General features: G+C 49.9%; 1 pseudogene; it reads right to left on the bottom strand.

Annotated features, from left to right (window-relative positions):
• Window positions 1–391: 391 nt before the first annotated feature.
• On the bottom strand, window positions 392–22757 carry LOC135535758 (ER membrane protein complex subunit 1-like; annotated as a pseudogene).
• Window positions 22758–22968: the final 211 nt, after the last annotated feature.

Raw genomic sequence — 22968 nt, 5'->3', positions numbered from 1 at the left:
CCCTCCATCCATCCACCCCTCCATCCATCCACCCACCCCTCCATCCATCCACCCACCCCACTCCATCCAACCACCCACCCCTCCATCCAACCACCCACCCCTCCATCCAACCATCCATTCTCCCACCCACACGTCCATCCATTCTCCTACACACCCCCTCCATCCACCCTCTCATCCATTCTCCCACCCACCTGTTCATCCATTCACCCACCCCTCCATCCATTCTCCCACCCACCTGTTCATCCATTCTCCCACCCACCTGTTCATCCATTCTCCCACCCACCTGTTCATCCATTCTCCCACCCACCTGTTCATCCATTCTCCCATCCACCCGTCCATCCATTCTCCTACACACCGTCTCCATCTATCCACCGACCCCTCCTATACTGACCCAGGAGATGTCGAGAGGTGATGCCCTTCTCAGTGAGTGTAGCCTCCATAGTGGTGATGGGAGAGGGGAAGATGTAGGTCTGCTGGAGGACCTGGGGCAGATGGGGTCTGTCCAGACTACTGAACACTGTGCTGTTATACAGCTCTGTCCCTTCAAACAGCTCCAGCACACTGAACTCATTACGCCTGGACTTGGTGGTCCAGTACTCATACTGTGGAGAGGAAAGGAGAGACAATTGTGAGGGTTAAGGCAGCAGTTCATTATCCCTTTTCTCAAAACAGAAATCATCTTTGGAACATTTGTGACCATAACTACTACTTCTACGGTTGCTGTTGCTACTGCAACTACTGCTACAACAACTACTGCTACAACAACTACTGCTACAACAACTACTGCTACTAGTGTTGCAACTACTGCTACAACAACTACTGCTACTAGTGTTGCAACTACTGCTACAACAACTGCTGCTACAACAACTGCTGCTACAACAACTGCTGCTACAACAACTGCTGCTACAACAACTGCTGCTACAACAACTGCTGCTACAACAACTGCTGCTACAGCAACTGCTGCTGCTACAACAACTGCTGCTACAACAACTGCTGCTACAACAACTGCTGCTACAACAACTGCTGCTGCTACTATTATTGCTACAACAACTACTGCTACTAGTGTTGCAATTACTGCTACAACAACTACTGCTGCTACAACAACTACTGCTACTAGTGTTGCAACTACTGCTACAACAACTACTGCTGCTACAACAACTACTGCTGCTACAACAACTACTGCTACAACAACTACTGCTACTAGTGTTGCAACACTGCTACAACAACTACTGCTACTAGTGTTGCAACTACTGCTACAACAACTACTGCTGCTACAACTACTGCTGCTACATTTACATTACATTTAAGTCATTTAGCAGACGCTCTTATCCAGAGCGACTTCTACTGCTGCTACAACTACTGCTGCTACAACTACTGCTGCTACAACTACTGCTGCTACAACTATTACCACTACCGGTACTACTGGTACTACTGGTACTACTACTACTACTACTGGTACTACTACTACTACTACTACTACACATTACTACTACTACTACCACTACTACTACTAGTAGCACTACTATCACCACCACCCAGTTCTCAGAGTGATTAGTGGACGGGCCCCTGGCCTTCCTGACGGCTTCATGGATGATCCTTCCAGTCACACCGTCGACCAGGAACACGCCACGAAGGCCCGCTCTTCAGGGTGTGGTGTCTGTACTCCGCCACCCACTGCCAGCAGGTTAGGGTTCAGGTACTGTGGTGAGAAAAACCAAAGAGACTGTTATATTCAGGTCCGCACACAATATTACTACTTTATTCATTCCAAAAACGTTTTTATTCTGCACTTGTCCCCTGTGAAGTACTAAAAAGTTCAACTTTTTTGGTGCCAGTTTTTAAACTTTTAATTTTAAAAAAAAAAACTAGTCTAGGTTTGCAGCCTTAACTGCTGCCTTTAACCCTCACAATTGTCTCTCCTTCCCTCTCTACAGTATGAGTACTGGACCACCAAGTCCAGGCGTAATGAGTTCAGTGTGCTGGAGCTGTTTGAAGGGACAGAGCTGTAGGACTGGATCTGTAGCCTAGTGGTTAGAGTTGGACTAGTAACCGGAAGGTTGGGCGAGTTCAAACCCCGAGCTGACAAGGTACAAATCTGTCGCTCTGCCCCTGAACAGGCAGTTAACCCACTGTTCCTAGGCCGTCATTGAAAATAAGAATTTGTTCTTAACTGACTTGCCTGGTTAAATAAAGGTAAAAAATAAAAAATAAAAATCTGTAATTGCTGGAGTGTAAAAGTTCACTAGTAAAGCTGTCATTACCTTGTAAAAAAAACTCTGCCCTAAGTGGACATGCTTTGGGTCTCTTCCCATTGACCGCTACTATCTTCTGAACCTCTGTAGGAAGGACCACCTCCCAGATCCGCTCTGTGGACAGGTCCTGGATGAACACACACACACAATGAATGTCACAAACACACACACACAATGAATGTCACAAACACACACACACAACGAATGTCACAAACACACACAATGAATGTCACAATGGACATGCACACAATGGGTCACACACCCATTGAATGCCACACACAATGAATGTCACAAACACACACACACAATGAATGTCACACACACAATGAATGTCACACACACACACAATGAATGTCACACACACACACACACACACACAATGAATGTCACACACACACAATGAATGTCACACACACACACAATGAATGTCACACACACACAATGAATGTCACAAACACACACACACAATGAATGTCACACACACAATGAATGTCACACACACACAATGAATGTCACACACACACAATGAATGTCACACACACACACAATGAATGTCACAAACACACACACACAATGAATGTCACAAACACACACACACAATGAATGTCACACACACACACAATGAATGTCACAAACACACACACACAAACACAATGAATGTCTAAAACGCACAATGAATGTCACATTCACGCACACAACAAACTAATGTTCCATGCTCACACACACACACACACACACACACACACACACACAGTGTTAAGTCACCTTGCGCAGCCTGAATCCAGACAGGTTTCCCTGATCTGAGCGGATGAGGCAGAAGAAGATGGAGGAGGCCATCCCCGGAGCTGCTGCAGGACGTTCTTAGTGGAGGGAAGGCTGTCACCTGGAGGGAGGACAATCATTATGAGACAGAATAATCACCGTGAGGTTCAGTCAACGAGAACAGGTACATTAGAAAACATTGGTGCAAATCTCTCCCACAATGCACCAGAAGTTTTATTTTATTTTCCACTGACGTTACCTTGTATTGGTCGTCGACCAGCAACAGGACCTTGGCGTAGTCCTGGTCTATAACAGGTAGTAGCAGTGACTGGAGGATGGGGCGGGGCAGGGCTGGCGGGGCGATGTGACTCTTCCTGCCAAATATGGGGTTGAACACATGCAGGGAGGCCAGGCCAGTGTCCTGGGGGATAGCAAAATATTTAGAAAACTAGAGACATTTCACCCAACATTACATCAAGTCGGAAAAGGGGCAGCCCTGCATAGCCATGTAAACACTTAGGACCTAAATCCTACTGAGATGCTTTAACTGTGTATCTTTCATGTTCAAGATCAAATAACTAAGTTAATTGGCCATATGTAATAAATAATTTATAATAATTTATAAAATAACACCCACAGAATGGTATTGTAAGGACTAGTTCGCAACACGGTGTTGTTCCTACCTTGTCCTTGATGAGCAGAGTGCATTGTGGGGGATGTGGGAAGTGAGCGGTGGTCCTCTGGACGATCAGTTTGAAAACTGCGTTGGGCTGGACATTCTCCAGGTAGTGCTTCCACAGAATAGAGCCTGACTTGCTGTCGATGCCAAACAGCTGGGACCAAACAAAGATAAAAAGATGTCCTTCAGATGAATAGACTGGCCTATAAAGTATGACTTTGTGTGTGTGTGTTTGTGACATTCATTGTGCTGAGATGAACGTGCTGTTAAACAACCAAAACATTCCAATAGTTTTACTCATCGATAGCACAACAACAAAAAATTAAAAAACAGTAAGAGCATATCGAGCTTGTGTTACTACGACGACTGAAGTGACAACATCTCCTTCACATAGAGTTGATCAGACTGTTGATTGTGGCCTGTGGAATGTTGTCCCACTCTTCTTCAATGGCTGTACGAAGTTGCTGTAGTACACGTCAATCCAGAGCATCCCAAACATGCTCAATGGGTGACATGTCTGGTGAGTATGCAGACAACGGATGCAGGAATTGTGTACAGATCCGTGTGACATGGGGCAGTGCATTATCATGCTGATACATGAGGTGATGGCGGTGGATGAATGGCACGACAACGGGCCTCAGGATCTCGCCACGGTATCTTTGTGCATTCAAATTGCCATCGAGAAAATGCAATTGTGTTCGTTGTCCGTAGCTTTTGCCTGCCCCATACCATAACCCCATCGCCACCATGGGGCACTCTGTTCACAACTCGCCATACCGGCTGTTTGTCCGGTTGGACATACTGACAAATTCTCTAAAAACAACGGAGGTGGCTTATGGTAGATAAATGAACATTCAATTTTCTGGCATATTTTTTTTTAGAGAAATAAGCTTTTTTTGTGCATATGTTACAATTCTGGGATATTTTATTTCAGCTCATGAAACATGAGACCAACACTTTACATGTTGTGTTTATATTTTTCTTCAGTGTATTTGGTGGAATGGGCAAGTAAAATGATGTCTTGACGTTAATTTACTTTGACTCGAGTGTTCCATTTGTTCAAGTGGATTTACAGGGCACAACAACAACAACAAAAAACAGATGAGCTTTGTAATGTTTCCAAAACAAATAAAATGTGTACAGTGCATTCAGATCACTTGACCTTTTCACCATTGTTACATTACAGCCTTATTGTAAAACTGATTAAATTGCATTCCCCCCCCCCCCCCGATCAATCATCACACAATACCCCATAATGACAAAGTACTAACAGGTTAACAGATATTTTTGCAAATGTATGAAAAAAAAAACATTTTAAACTGAAATTAAACATTTATATAAGTATTCAGACTCCTAGTACTTTGTCGAAGCTCCTTTGTCAGCGATTTCAGCCTCAAGTCTTCTCGGGTATGATGCTTCAAGCTTGGCACACCTGTATTTGGGACGTTTCTCCAAATCTTCTCAAGCTCTGTCAGGCTGGATGGGGAGCGTCGCTGCACAGCTATTTTCAGATCTCTCCAGAGATGTTAGATCAGGTTCAAGTCCGGGCTCTGGCTGGGCCACACAAGGTCATTCAAAAACTTGTGCTGAAGCCACTCCTACATTGTCTTGGCTTTGTGCTTAGGGTCTTTGTCCTGTTGGAAAGTGAACCTTCGCCCCAATCTGAGGTCCTGAGTGCTCTGGAGCAGGTTTTCATCAAGGATCTCTCTGTACTTTGCTCCGTTCATCTTTCCCCTTATCCGGACTAGTCTCGCAGTCCCTGAAAAACATCCCCACAGCATGATGCTGCTACCACCATGCTTCACCTTAGGGATGATGCCAGGTTTCCTCCAGATGTTATGCTTGGCATTCAGGCCAAGAGTTCAATCTTGGTTTCATTAGACCAGAATATAGTTTCTCATGGTCTGAGTCCTTTAGGTGCCTTTTGGCAAACTCCAAGCGGGCTGTCATGTGCTTTTTACTGAGGAGTGGCTTCCGTCTGGCCACTCTACTATAAAGGCCTGATTGGTGGAGTGCTGCAGAGATGGTTGTCCTTCTGGAAGGTTCTCCCATCTCCCCAGAGGAACTCTGGAGCTGTCAGAGTGACCATCGGGTTCTTGGTCACCTCCCTGACCAAGGCCCTTCTCCCCCGCTTGCTCAGTTTGGCCGGGTGGCCACCAATCGGAAGAGCCTTGGTGGTTCCAAACTTCTTCCATTTAAGAATGATGGAGGCCACTGTGTTCTTGGGGACCTTCAATGCTGCAGAAATGTTTTGGTACCCTTCCCCAGATCTGTGCCTCGACATAATACTGTCTCGGAGCTCTACGGACAATTCCTTCGAACTCATGGCCTGGTTTTTGCAAAGCTGTCATCAAGGCAAAGGGTGGTTACTTTGAAGAATCTCAAATATAAAATATATTTTGATTTGTTTAACACTTTTTTGGTTACAACATGATTCCATGTGTGTTATTTCACAGTTTTGATGTCTTCACTATTATTGTGCAATGTAGGAAATAGTAAACAAAGAAAAACCCTTGAATGAGTAGGTGTGTCCAAACTTTTGACTGGTACTGTATATATAACCAGTTGATATTTCAGATTGTGTTCCACGATATAACATAACGAGTGGATCTTACAGTTTCCATAAAATTATTAATATTTTTTTTTTGGGGGGGGCAATTTAGATAAATGCGCACACATTTTTTTCAGTGTGGGCCTTGTGTTCTAAAAAAGTTTTTTGTTTTGCATTTGAGTACTCAAGTAAAAAAAAATAATAATAAATAAATACATACATGTCAAAAAGACATTTATGAGCCTCATTAGGACTATAGTAAAGTGCTACCAATGTTGGTGCTGAGGTCAACAGACAGTAGACCCCATCTAGCCCAATGTTGGTGCTGAGGTCGACAGACAGTAGACCCCATCTAGCCCAATGTTGGTGCTGTTGTCGACAGACAGTAGACCCCATCTAGCCCAATGTTGGTGCTGTTGTCGACAGACCGTAGACCCCATCTAGCCCAATGTTGGTGCTGTTGTCGACAGACAGTAGACCCCATCTAGCCCAATGTTGGTGCTGAGGTCGACAGACAGTAGACCCCATCTAGCCCAATGTTGGTGCTGAGGTCGACAGACAGTAGACCCCATCTAGCCCAATGTTGGTGCTGAGGTCGACAGACAGTAGACCCCATCTAGCCCAATGTTGGTGCTGTTGTCGACAGACAGTAGACCCCATCTAGCCCAATGTTGGTGCTGTTGTCGACAGACAGTAGACCCCATCTAGCCCAATGTTGGTGCTGAGGTCGACAGACAGTAGACCCCATCTAGCCCAATGTTGGTGCTGTTGTCGACAGACAGTAGACCCCATCTAGCCCAATGTTGGTGCTGAGGTCGACAGACAGATCCCATCTAGCCCAATGTTGGTGTTGAAGTAAACAGACATAGATCCCGTCTAGCCCAATGTTGGTACCGCGGTCAAAAGGCAGTAGATCCCATCCAGCCCAATGTTGGTGCTGAGGTCGACAGACAGTCGACCCCATCTAGCCCAATGTTGGTGCCGCGGTCAAAAGGCAGTAGATCCCATCCAGCCCAATGTTGGTGCTGAGGTCGACAGACAGTCGACCCCATCTAGCCCAATGTTGGTGCCGCGGTCAAAAGGCAGTAGATCCCATCTAGCCCAATGTTGGTGCTGAGGTCGACAGACAGTAGACCCCATCTAGCCCAATGTTGGTGCTGTTGTCGACAGACCGTAGACCCCATCTAGCCCAATGTTGGTGCTGTTGTCGACAGACCGTAGACCCCATCTAGCCCAATGTTGGTGCTGTTGTCGACAGACAGTAGACCCCATCTAGCCCAATGTTGGTGCTGAGGTCGACAGACAGTAGACCCCATCTAGCCCAATGTTGGTGCTGTTGTCGACAGACAGTAGACCCCATCTAGCCCAATGTTGGTGCTGAGGTCGACAGACAGTAGACCCCATCTAGCCCAATGTTGGTGCTGAGGTCGACAGACAGTAGACCCCATCTAGCCCAATGTTGGTGCTGAGGTCGACAGACAGTAGACCCCATCTAGCCCAATGTTGGTGCTGTTGTCGACAGACAGTAGACCCCATCTAGCCCAATGTTGGTGCTGAGGTCGACAGACAGTAGACCCCATTTAGCCCAATGTTGGTGCTGTTGTCGACAGACCGTAGACCCCATCTAGCCCAATGTTGGTGCTGTTGTCGACAGACAGTAGACCCCATCTAGCCCAATGTTGGTGCTGAGGTCGACAGACAGTAGATCCCATCTAGCCCAATGTTGGTGCTGTTGTCGACAGACCGTAGACCCCATCTAGCCCAATGTTGGTGCTGTTGTCGACAGACAGTAGACCCCATCTAGCCCAATGTTGGTGCTGAAGTCGACAGACAGTAGACCCCATCTAGCCCAATGTTGGTGCTGAGGTCGACAGACAGTAGACCCCATCTAGCCCAATGTTGGTGTTGAAGTAAACAGACATAGATCCCGTCTAGCCCAATGTTGGTACCGCGGTCAAAAGGCAGTAGATCCCATCCAGCCCAATGTTGGTGCCGCGGTCAACAGGTAGTAGATCCCATCCAGCCCAATGTTGGTGCCGCGGTCAACAGGTAGTAGATCCCATCTAGCCCAATGTTGGTGCCGCGGTCAACAGGTAGTAGATCCCATCTAGCCCAATGTTGGTGCCGCGGTCAACAGGTAGTAGATCCCATCTAGCCCAATGTTGGTGCCGAGGTCAACAGGTAGTAGATCCCATCTAAAATGTTTTTAACCAGGTAGTTTCTCACCTTCTGCCAACCTCTCTCGACACCCCCCTTACCTTCCCCGAGGCCGTGACCCACCCCCCTTCGTCTCACCTTCCCAGAGGCTGTGACACCCCCCCCTTCGTCTCACCTTCCGAGGCCGTGACCCCCCCTTCGTCTCACTTTCTGAAGCCATGACCCCCCTCGTCCTACCTTCCGAGGCCGTGACCCCCACCCCCCTCGTCTTACCTTCCCCGAGGCCGTGACCATAACCATCATCTTCTGCAGGTTGAACTCATCCCTGGACAACGTTTCTATGGTGACCTCGTTCTTAACCTGGCCGTGGGGTTTACGGGCTTCGTAGAACAGCTTCCACAGGTGGGCCAGCCACACCTGGAGCAGAATCACCTGGGATGACAGACGCTTCAGGACCATGGGGAGCAACCCGTCTGGGGGGGGGGTGCAGACACATAACATGTTATGCATCTACATTTCCAGTCACACCTTAATTCTTTACATTCAAATCCCTTGTCTGTGAGGAAGTGACACGTTTCACGACAACAGGCTGGATTCTATCCACAGGGACACTAAAATACACCCCCCCCCCACCGACGAGCACAAACTAATCTACGACGAAACACAAAACAAAATGACAGACTACAAGAAACAGCAAAGCAACTGAACTTTTATAGAAGGAGCTACTTTCACTACTGATCTTACAAAATACAACAGCTTCCCACATAAGCAAACAGAAAAGAACGGCAAGCTCACAGCGTTACCTTGAATGGCTGGATCCAAGCGCAGCAATGAGAAAACCAAAGAGAGAGAGGCGGCATGAGGCCGACGGAGGACAACGATACATTCAGAAGTATTCATGTAGACATGGTCATTTAACCTTATACGCTATCAGTTGACAACAAATACAGGCAAAAAAAAATATATATATACACACAAACACTTCCACACGTTAAAAGTGAAATACTTAGAATTTAAAAAATAAATAAATATATTTTTTTGATGTTAAAATAAAACTTGAATACATAGATCTGAAGGGAATGACTTGGCATTGATGGTATTGTTTCGAGACAACTCATTTCTTTTGTGTGTCATCCTCGTAATTTGTGGGGCGGCAGGGTAGCCTAGTGGTTAGAGCGTTGGACTAGTAACCGAAAGTTTGCAAGTTCGAATCCCCGAGCTGACAAGGTACAAATCTGTCATTCTGCCCCTGAACAGGCAGTTAACCCACTGTTCCAAGGCCGTCATTGAAAATAAGAATTTGCTCTTAACTGACTTGTCTAGTAAAATAAAGGTAAAATTTAAATAAAAAAAATAACGGTTGTCTTTGCTATGCTTGTTTTTTTAAATTATTCATGTTAGTCAGGATCTTTGATGTTCTATACCAGCTTTCTTGCCAAACTCCCCCTCCAGCTCCGCCTGGGTGCCAGTGAGAGGCAGGTCCACCATCTCCATGGTAACAACATCCGCTAGGGCCTCCTCTCTGGTCCATACCACACGTCCTGGAATCACAGGTGTTGGTTAGAAGCCTCATCTCGTGTGTGTGTGTGTGTGTGTGTGTGTGTGTGTGTGTGTGTGTGTGTGTACCAGTGTGTGTGTGTGTACCAGTGTGTGCACCAGTGTGGTGTGTGTGTACCAGTGTGTGTGTACCAGTGTGTGTGTACCAGTGTGTGTGTGTGTGTGTGTACCAGTGTGTGTGTGTGTACCAGTGTGTGTGTGTACCAGTGTGTGTGTGTACCAGTGTGTGTGTGTACCAGTGTGTGTGTGTACCAGTGTGTGTGTCTGTGTGTGTGTGTGTGTGTGTGTGTGTACCAGTGTGTGTGTCTGTGTGTGTGTGTGTGTGTGTGTGTACCAGTGTGTGTGTGTGTGTGTGTGTACCTGGCTGCTGTATGAAGGTGAGAGCATGGTCCTGTGTCTGCACGAGGACCCTGTAGCCCACAGAGTCGTCCTTCTTCAGGAAGGCATGGACGTACAGCTGGGGAGGGGACACGGCAGACTGTTACGGACCTCATTTAAACACCCGACTTCCTGAACAAAAACAACACACCCATCTGACTGATTGATTTCCCTCCACCACCTCCACACAGGTATATTCCAACAGGTGATGGGTTGGCTCGGTGGGGCTCATGCCAGACTACTCTGTACCAGGGACTTTGTCAACTTTGATGAGGTCGGGGCGCCGGAAAAAATCTGAACTCATCACGAGGAGCCGCAGTGGCTTGTGGGTCTGCGTCCCCGCATCCATACCCCCCACCCATTCCCCCGTCTTGACAGCCAAGAGAGACATTTTGTATGTTTTAGAGGACATTTTTGTGCAATTCTACTCATTTTACCACGAGGCAGAGTATTGGCATCTTTTTAATATGATATCTGAGTGAGACTAACTAACAAAATGGGGGGCGCCCCCAGCTGGTAAGTCGACCATGATTACAAGTTTAGATAGCTGATTGGCAATCCCCCCTCTAAAACATGCTGATAACATCAGGTTAATTGGCCTAATTGACTGACATAAGAGAAAAACTGCTGATGCACAACCACATGTTGAAATTGCACCTTCTGTACTCTATCTACTATTCTACCTAGCAACAGTAAGTTGAGACCCAGACTGAGTAAAATGATCAGAAGGCCTTAAAAAAAAATTTTTTAAGGTGGGCCGTGAGTCGTATGGCAATCCATTTGTCCATCCCAGTTCTATAATCAATAGCAGCCCGTGGATAAATTCCCAAAGACCCCCCCCCCCCAAAACAAAAACATAACCAACTACAATTAACAACTAAAATCTCCGCTGTCAGGAGGGGTAGCCGCGAAAATGTTTAGCTTGCAAAGTTGGAAGTCCGGATGTGGGTACAAGTTCAGTTTTTTTTGTTGGCCTCCACTCCCACCAAGGTCTCCAATCCCCACTCTATACTCCACTCCCACCAAGGTCTCCAATCCCCACTCTATACTCCACTCCCACCAAGGTCTCCAATCCCCACTCTATACTCCACTCCCACCAAGGTCTCCAATCCCCACTCTATACTCCACTCCCACCAAGGTCTCCAATCCCCACTCTATACTCCACTTCCAATCCCCACTCTATACTCCACTCCCACCAAGGTCTCCAATCCCTACTCTATACTCCACTCCCAATCCCTACTCTATACTCCACTCCCAATCCCTACTCTATACTCCACTCCCAATCCCCACTCTATACTCCACTCCCATCAACGTCTCCAATCCCCACTCTATACTCCACTCCCAATCCCTACTCCACTCCCACCAAGGTCTCCAATCCCTACTCTATACTCCACTCCCAATCCCTGCTCTATACTCCACTCCCAATCCCTACTCCACGTTTCCAATCTCTACTCTATACTCCACTCCCAATCCCTGCTCTATACTCCACTCCCAATCCCTACTCCACGTTTCCAATCTCTACTCTATACTCCACTCCCATCAAGGTCTCCAATCCCTACTCTATACTCCACTCCCATCAACGTTTCCAATCCCTACTCTATACTCCACTCCCACCAAGGTCTCCAATCCCTACTCTATACTCCACTCCCAATCCCTACTCTATACTCCACGATCGTTCTCCTCATACAGACCTTGAAGGGTTTCCCACCGTTAAGATCGAGGGGAAAGATGACGGTTGTGTCCAACAACCTACGACCTGAATCAGCGCTGAACAGATTGACATCACAAGCCTGGATCGTGAACAGAAAGGACGTTTAAAAAAAACTAAAATAAAACATCTAAAATGGGTTACATACTTCAGTAGAACTAACTAAACTACACACTATATGACCACATGCATGATGCGACACTTCCATTTTTTTAGGTCATTCTGAGACATCTTAAAAAAAAAATATTTAAAAAAAACTGTTGTTGAACCTTTTTTTTTTTTTTTTTTTTTTTTTTGAAGACTCACGGTTTTTGCTGGGGGAGTCATGACGACAGCATGTCTTCTCCCCTGTGGTGGCAAATGTAACCAAGAACGCCTAGAAACATAGACATTTCTCCAGTTAGTCACACAACTCATTCAGCTCCATTGATCTCCCAACTAACAACATTTGAGGTAAAAATCGTATAAGTAAAAATCTTATAAGTAAGATAAGTAGCAATAATAAATTGCCCGTCTGGGATAAATTAAAGTTCATTAAATGAACGAATGGTGATTCTACTGCTGGAAGTCTCTTGAGTGGGGCGATGGTGTATCCATCAGCATTGAGCTGTAGCAGGACATGGTGGTCTGGTCCGAGCTGGAGAAAGAACTCAGAGATGGGGGAGCGGGCCGGGTGGGGCTGGCTGGACACCAGGACGGGCTGGAAGCCAGGGGACACCTCCAAATCCAGAGACTGGGGGGGGGGTTGTAGATGTTTAAATCGAAAAAGGTACAATATATAGCCTGTTACACACAGCGTGTCCACCTAACTGAGACTATGAAGACTTTCTTTACACTTCGGAGCTTCAGGTCGTGGTTGATCAGGAGTTACCTGCAGTGGGATGTGGTTGAACTGTGGCGCCGCCTCAGCCGGTATCGGGAGGGTGTAGAGGGAGAGAGTGGCGGGATCCACACACATCAGCACCCCTTGACCAATCACCACACAGCTGGACTCAACACTGGACAGCCACGGGCTTCAACTGACCTCTGAGAACCATAACAGACATCACAACCAACAGAGGTTAGAGATATGATGTGTGTATCGTGGAACTAACCAGAACACTCCGTTACGCTGTGGAACTAACCAGAACACTCCGTACGTTGTGGAACTAACCAGAACACTCCGCTACGCCAGGAACTAACCAGAACACTCCGTTACGCTGTGGAACTAACCAGAACACTCCGTTGCGTTGTGGAACTAACCAGAACACTCCGATACGTGTGAAACTTAACCAGAACACCATACGTTGTGGAACTAACCAGAACACTCCGCTACGCTGTGGAACTAACCAAAACACTCCGTTACGTTGTGGAACTAACCAAAACACTCCGTTACGTTGTAGAACTAACCAAAACACTCCGTTACGTTGTAGAACTAACCAAAACACTCCGTTACGTTGTGGAACTAACCAGAACACTCCGTTACGTTGTGGAACTAACCAGAACAGTCCGTTACGTTGTGGAACTAACCAGAACAGTCCGTTACGTTGTGGAACTAACCAGAACAGTCCGTTACGTTGTGGAACTAACCAGAACACCCGTTACGCCAGGAACTAACCAGAACACTCCGTTACGTTGTGGAACTAACCAGAACACTCCGTTACGTTGTGGAACTAACCAGAACACTCCGTTACGTTGTGAACTAACCAGAACACTCCGTTACGTTGTGGAACTAACCAGAACACTCCGTTACGTTGTGGAACTAACCAGAACACTCCGTTACGTTGTGGAACTAACCAGAACACTCCGTTACGTTGTGGAACTAACCAGAACACTCCGTTACGTTGTGGAACTAACCAGAACACTCCGTTATATTGTATTGCTTGTGTAGTGTCACAAGGTGAAAGACCTACTTTGTTATGATTGTTAATGATGTATTTAATAGTTACATGCAGATAATTTGCCAAATGTGTTTGTTTTGGGTTTGGTTCACACTAGAGTTTTTATTTATTTTACCTTTAATTAACTAGGCAAGTCAGTTAAGAACAAATTCTTATTTTCAATGACGGCCTAGGAACAGTGGGTTAACTGGCCTCGGAACAGTGGGTTAACTGCCTGTTCAGGGGCAGAACGACAGATTTGTACCTTGTCAGCTCGGGGGTTTGAACTTGCAACCTTCCGGTTTCTAGTCCAACGCTCTAACCACTAGGCTACCTTGCCGCCTCTACACTCTAACCACTAGGCTACCTTGCCGCCCCGGGAGGGGAACCGGGTTACAGAGATTTACCAACCAAACCCACTCCAGATACATGCAGTAAACTATATAATAAATTATTTATTTATATGAAGAGTGTGGTGTGAAAAACATGAGTTGGCACTATATGCATTGGGGCAGGTAGCGTTCTCCTTGCAAACCCAGATTCGTCGTCAGACTGCCAGGGATGGTGAAGCGGGGGATTCATCACTCCAGAGAACGCGTTTCCACAGTGCCAGAGTCCAATGGCGGCCGAGTTTACACCACTCCAGCCAACGCTTGGCATTGCACATGGTGATCTTAGGCTTGTGTGTGGCTGCTCGGCCATGGAAACCCATTTCATGAAGCTCCCGACGAACAGTTCTTGTGTTGAGGTTTCTTCCAGAGGCAGTTTGGAACTCGGAAGGAGTGTTAGGCACTTCAGAGTTCCTGTTCTGTGAGCTGGTGTGGCCTACCACTCCGTGGCTGAGCCGTTGTTGCTCCTGGACTTTTCCATTTCACAATAACAGCAACTTACAGTTGACCAGGGAAGCTCTCACATGGAAGAAATTTAACAAACTGACTTGTTGGAAAGGTGACATTAAGTAAGGCCATTCTACTGCCAATGGTTGTCAATGGAGATTGCATGGCCGTGTGCTCGATTTTATACACCTGTCAGCAACGGGTGTGGCTGAAATAGCCTCATCCACTAATTTGAAGGGGTGCACACATACAAAAGTATGTATGTATGTATATATATATATTACATACACACACACAGTGGGGAGAGCAAGGATTTGATAACCTGCAAAATCGGCCGGGTTTCCTATTTACAAAGCATGTAGAGGTCTGTCATTTTTTATCACCGGTACACTTCAACTGTGAGACGGAATCTAAAACAAAAATCCAGAAAATCACATTGTATGATTTTTAAGTAATTAATTTGGGGGGGGGTGCCAGCGCATCATTCTATCAATTGTGAGGCATTAAGTGGTCCAAATAACTCAACTGGCTAGTTTGCTTGTCTGCAGAGAGAAGGGCGGGGTTGTACGTTGAACCTGATGCTCTGATTGGATAGAGAAAAGCTGTATTTCTCTGTCCACGTGGCTTCAAAATTTCACTTCATCACTTTCACTTCTCCGTTTGGGTCTGATTATTCAGCCTGCTGCTATGGTGAGGACTGACACACACACACACACACAGCCCCAGACACACACACACACAGCCCCGGTCCCAGACACACACACACACACACACACACACACAGCCCCGGTCCCAGACACACACACACACACACACAGCCCCGGTCCCAGACACACAGCCCCGGTCCCAGACACACACACACACACAGCCCCGGTCCCAGACACACAGCCCCAGACACACACACACACACAGCCCCGGTCCCAGACACACACACACACACACACACACACACACACACACACACACACACACACAGCCCCGGTCCCAGACACACACACACACAGCCCCGGTCCCAGACACACACACACACAGCCCCGGTCCCAGACACACACACACACACACAGCCCCGGTCCCAGACACACACACAGCCCCGGTCCCAGACACACACACACACACACAGCCCCGGTCCCAGACACACACACACACACACCCCCGGTCCCAGACACACACACACACACAGCCCCGGTCCCAGACACACACACACACACACAGCCCCGGTCCCAGACACACACACACACACCGGGTCCCACACACACACACACACACACACAGCCCCGGTCCCAGACACACACACACACACACACACACACACACCCACGTCCACACACCCACACACACACAGCCCCGGTCCCACACACACACACACACACCCGGTCCCACACACACACACAGCCCCGGTCCCACACACACACACACACAGCCCCGGTCCCACACACACACACACACACACACACACACACAGCCCCGGGTCCCACACACACACACAGCCCCGGGTCCCACACACACACACACAGCACACACACACAGCCCCGGTCCCACACACACACACAGCCCCGGTCCCACACACACACACACACACACAGCCCCGGTCCCACACACACACACAGCCCCGGTCCCACACACACACACACACACACACAGCCCCGGTCCCACACACACACACAGCCCCGGTCCCACACACACACACAGCCCCGGTCCCACACACACACACACACACACACACACACCCCCGGTCCCACACACACACACAGCCCCGGTCCCACACACACACACAGCCCCGGTCCCACACACACACACAGCCCCGGTCCCACACACACACACAGCCCCGGTCCCACACACACACACAGCCCCGGTCCCACACACACACACACACACACACACACACACACACACACACACACAGCCCCGGTCCCAGACACACACACACACAGCCCTGGTCCCACACACACACACACACAGCCCGGTCCCACACACACACAGCCCCGGTCCCACACACACACACACACACACACAGCCCCGGTCCCAGACACACACACACAGCCCCGGGGTCCCAGGTCCCACACACACACACAGCCCCGGTCCCAGACACACACACACACACACAGCCCCGGTCCCAGACAACACACAGCCCCGGTCCCAGACACACACACAGCCCCCGGTCCCAGACACACACACACACACACACACACACACACACAGCCCCGGTCCCAGACACACACAGCCCGTCCCAGTCCCAGACACACACACACACACACACAGCCCCAGTCCCAGACACACACACACACACACACAGCCCCGGTCCCAGACACACACACCGGTCCCACACACACACAGCCCCGGTCCCAGACACACACACACACACAGCCCCGGTCCCAGACACACACACACACACAGCCCCGGTCCCAGACACACACAGCCCCGGTCCCAGACACACACACCCACACACACACACACACACAGCCCCGGTCCCAGACACACACAGCCCGGTCCCAGACACACACACACACACACACACACACAGCCCCGGTCCCAGACACACACACACACACCCCGGTCCCACACACACACACACAGCCCCGGTCCCAGACACACACACACACACACAGCCCCGGTCCCAGACACACACACACACACACAGCCCCGGTCCCAGACACACACACACAGACACACACACACACACACAGCCCCGGTCCCAGACACACACACACACACACACAGCCCCGTCCCAGACACCACACACACACACAGCCCCGGTCCCAGACACACACACACACACACAGCCCCGGTCCCAGCACACACACACACACAGCCCCGGTCCCAGACACACACACACACACACACACAGCCCGGTCCCAGACACACACACACACACACACACAGCCCCGGTCCCAGACACACACACACACACACACACAGCCCCGTCCCAGACACACACACACACACACACAGCCCCGGTCCCAGACACACACACACACACACACAGCCCCGGTCCCAGACACACACACACACACACACACCCAGCCCGTCCCAGACACACACACACACACACACACACAGCCCCGGTCCCAGACACACACACACACACACAGCCCCGGTCCCAGACACACACACACACACACACACACACAGCCCCGGTCCCAGACACACACACACACACACACACAGCCCCGTCCCACACACACACACACACAGCCCCGGTCCCACACACACACACACACAGCCCCGGTCCCACACACACACAGCCCCGGTCCCACACACACACACACACACACACAGCCCCGGTCCCACACACACACACAGCCCCGGTCCCACACACACACACAGCCCCGGTCCCAGACACACACACACACACACAGCCCCGGTCCCAGACAAACACACAGCCCCGGTCCCAGACACACACACAGCCCCGGTCCCAGACACACACACACACACACACACACACACACACACAGCCCGGTCCCAGACACACACAGCCCCGGTCCCAGACACACACACACACACACACACACACAGCCCCAGTCCCAGACACACACACACACACACACAGCCCCGGTCCCAGACACACACACACAGCCCCGGTCCCACACACACACAGCCCCGGTCCCAGACACACACACACACACAGCCCCGGTCCCAGACACACACACACACACACAGCCCCGGTCCCAGACACACACAGCCCCGGTCCCAGACACACACACACACACACACACACACACACACAGCCCCGGTCCCAGACACACACAGCCCCGGTCCCAGACACACACACACACACACACACACACACAGCCCCGGTCCCAGACACACACACACACACACAGCCCCGGTCCCAGACACACACACACACACAGCCCCGGTCCCAGACACACACACACACACACAGCCCCGGTCCCAGACACACACACACACACACAGCCCCGGTCCCAGACACACACACACACACACAGCCCCGGTCCCAGACACACACACACACACACACAGCCCCGGTCCCAGACACACACACACACACAGCCCCGGTCCCAGACACACACACACACACAGCCCGGTCCCAGAGCACACACACACACAGCCCCGGTCCCAGACACACACACACACACACACACACAGCCCCGGTCCCAGACACACACACACACACACACACACACAGCCCCGGTCCCAGACACACACACACACACACACAGCCCCGGTCCCAGACACACACACACACACACACAGCCCCGGTCCCAGACACACACACACACACACACAGCCCCGGTCCCAGACACACACACACACACACACACACAGCCCCGGTCCCAGACACACACACACACACACACACACACAGCCCCGGTCCCAGACACACACACACACACACACACAGCCCCGGTCCCAGACACACACACACACACACACACACACAGCCCCGGTCCCAGACACACACACACACACACACACACACACAGCCCCGGTCCCAGACACACACACACACACACACACACAGCACCGTCCCAGACACACACACACACAGCCCCCGGTCCCAGACACACACACACACACACAGCCCCCGTCCCAGACACACACACACCCACACACACAGCCCCGGTCCCAGACACACACACACACAGCCCCGGTCCCAGACACACACACACAGCCCCGGTCCCAGACACACACACACACACACAGCCCCCGGTCCCAGACACACACACACACACACAGCCCCCGTCCCAGACACACACACACACACAGCCCCGGTCCCAGACACACACACACACACACACACACACACACACACACACAGCCCCGGTCCCAGACACACACACACACACACACACACACAGCCCCGGTCCCACACACACACACACAGCCCCGTCCCAGACACACACACACACACACACAGCCCCGGTCCCACACACACACACACACAGCCCCGGTCCCACACACACACACACCCACCTACACACACACACACAGCCCCGGTCCCACACACACACACAGCCCCGGTCCCACACAGCCACACACACACACACAGCCCCGTCCCACACACACACACAGCCCGCCCTGTCCTAGACACACACACACACACACACACACAGCCCCGGTCCCACACACACACACACAGCCCCGGTCCCACACACACACACAGCCCCGGTCCCACACACACACACAGCCCCGGTCCCACACACACACACACAGCCCCGGTCCCACACACACACACACACACACACACACAGCCCCGGTCCCACACACACACACAGCCCGGTCCCACACACACACACAGCCCCGGTCCCACACACACACACAGCCCCGGTCCCACACCGGGTCCCACACACACACAGCCCCGGTCCCACACACACACACACACACACACACACACACAGCCCCGTCCCAGACACACACAGCCCCGGTCCCACACACACACACACCCCGGTCCCAGACCCACACACAGCCCCGGTCCCACACACACACACACCAGACACACACACACACAGCCCCGGTCCCAGACACACACACACACACACACACACAGCCCCGTCCCACACACACACACAGCCCCGTCCCACACACACACACAGCCCCGGTCCCAGACCACACACACACACACAGCCCCGGTCCCAGACAAACACACAGCCCCCTGTCCCAGACACACACAGCCCCGGTCCCAGACACACACACACACACACACACACAGCCCCTGGTCCCAGACACACACAGCCCCCGGTCCCAGACACACACACACACACACACACACACAGCCCCTGTCCCACACACACACAGCCTCCCCTGGTCCCACACACACACACACAGCCCCAGCTCCCAGACACACACACACACACACAGCCCCCGGTCCCAGACACACACACACAGCCCCGGTCCCAGACACACACACACACACACACACACACACACACACAGCCCCGGTCCCAGACACACACACACACACACACACAGCCCCGGTCCCAGACACACACACACACACACACAGCCCCGGTCCCAGACACACACAGCCCCGGTCCCAGACAACCTCAAAACAGCTGTGACAGTTATGGACAGTTACTTTTATATACCATTTGATGAGGAGACGTCACAGAGTTCTAGACCAAGTTACCTGCTTGATGATCTCTCCATCCTCTAGGCTGTAGGCTATGATAGTGAGGTGAGAGTTAGAACCACCCCCAACACATAGACCTCCTCTTCTCCCCAGAGTACACTTCCGCCTGATACTGGACCGTATCACTGTGGGCAACAACCAAAAAAATACTTTAATAGTTTAGCACCTAATTGCTCAAGACCTCGATTCAAAAGAGCATTTTAAATCTTTCAGATACTTTGTACGTTTGTTTTTCTGCAATTTTTGGGACCATTTTTATTGTTTCCATTATATCCGCTAAAGCATCTGAAAGAAAACAGATACTGTTCGGACCCAGGTATGAGAACCAGTGTCGCACTGTACCCTACCTGTCAGGCAGGTTTTCCACCCATTTCTGGTGCCCATTGGTGAGATAGTGGAGAGAGATGGCAGCTTTCTTAAGCACCACGCGGATGCTTTACTGTGTCCTGTATGGCCACAAAACACGAGCCTGAAGCTGAAATAGAGAGAGACATTATGAGCAGTTAGTCATCTGGGCAAAATATCTAAAATCCCTGTCCAATTTCTATGGAGCCGTCTCTCAGCTACAAACCGCAGTTAAAATGGAGAACGTGTCATCTGCACACTAACAACCACACGTACCTGCCAGTGTATCCAGCACGGCCTCCCAGTTCAGCCCGCCCACGTTTGTGTCCCAGGAACGGAGCAAACGACCACCTCCAACCACCATCAGAGCATCTGGAGAAATGTAAAAGAACAGCCATTCAAATACCCGCTGAAGGCAGAATCTTACAATTAACAAAGAGAAAGCCAATGTCGTTGACTCTGTACAACACAGTTATGTTGGCTAAGCCAAGCAACAAGGCACACACACACACACACACACACAGCCCCGGTCCCAGAGACACACACACACACACACACACACACACACACACACACACACACACAGCCCCGGTCCCAGACACACACACACACACATAGCCCCGGTCCCAGACACACACACACACACACACACACACACACACACACACACACACACACACATAGCCCCGGTCCCAGACACACACACACGGTCCCAGACACACACACTGTCCCAGACACACACACTATAGACTATTGTCACCTTGTCCATGCAGCAAAAGTATATCTATGGTTCCCTCTGGTCCCGCCTTGTCAACATGTCTCCAAACTGTGAAGTAGTAATGAAAATAATTAACACTACGGAAGATATTCAACAACAACAATTACTTTATTTTTTATTTATTTCTGTCACAGATTTCAGACTTAAAGAGAAAAGCTAGAAACATATTTTGTATTGTAAAATGAATTACAAAATACTCACAGAGCTCTCCAGTCCTGGAGTTGAAAGACGCAAAGATATTCTTGTCGGTGGCGATAAACAGCTTTTTAGACGACTGCGAATGCGAGTCAAAGTGGGCAAAGAGCGTCTTCCCACATACTGCTGTCTCCTGGAAATAAGGAAATATAGCTAGATATATTTTGTACTTTAGCTAATCAATCACCAATGTACATTTGTCTTCTTCATTTACTGCTGTTGCGACTCTGTGGCAAGACACCTGTCACAAGGAGCAGATGAGACCTTCTTCCCACATGGATCCGTAACCCATTGTAAAGAGGAAGCGATCCAATAAGATATTTATATTCATGAGCTATTCCAACAAGTGACTGTCAATACAGGTGCAGACATGACAAGGCAACCTATTGACTGAACCCGACATCCCAGAGGCTGACTTTTCTGTCTTTTCGCCATGATCTATGATATTGACGCTGTCAATGGTTAGCACATAGCACTAGTTAAGCTAACTGCATAGCGGCATCAATGGGTATTCTCAATGAACAGCTACATACCAATCAAATTTGCCAACTTGATCTTCGAAGACAGCTTCACTCATGACAAATAAAGAAAGAAGATTACAAATAGAGACGTTAGTTTAGACATTTTAGCAGGTGGCTTCCATAGAAAGATAACGAACCATGTCCTAATCACTTCCGGGCCGATGTTCTTCTTCGTACTGATTGGCGGTTTGTAAACTAACACATGTGGTGTATTACCGCCACCTACTAGCTGGAGTGTGACACACACACACACACACACACACACACACACACACACACACACACAGCTGAGAAAGAAG

The sequence above is a fragment of the Oncorhynchus masou genome, unplaced genomic scaffold (assembly GCF_036934945.1).
Source record: "Oncorhynchus masou masou isolate Uvic2021 unplaced genomic scaffold, UVic_Omas_1.1 unplaced_scaffold_5115, whole genome shotgun sequence".
In the NCBI taxonomy this organism is placed as follows: domain Eukaryota; kingdom Metazoa; phylum Chordata; class Actinopteri; order Salmoniformes; family Salmonidae; genus Oncorhynchus; species Oncorhynchus masou.
This window is presented reverse-complemented; position numbering and strand designations above follow the sequence as displayed.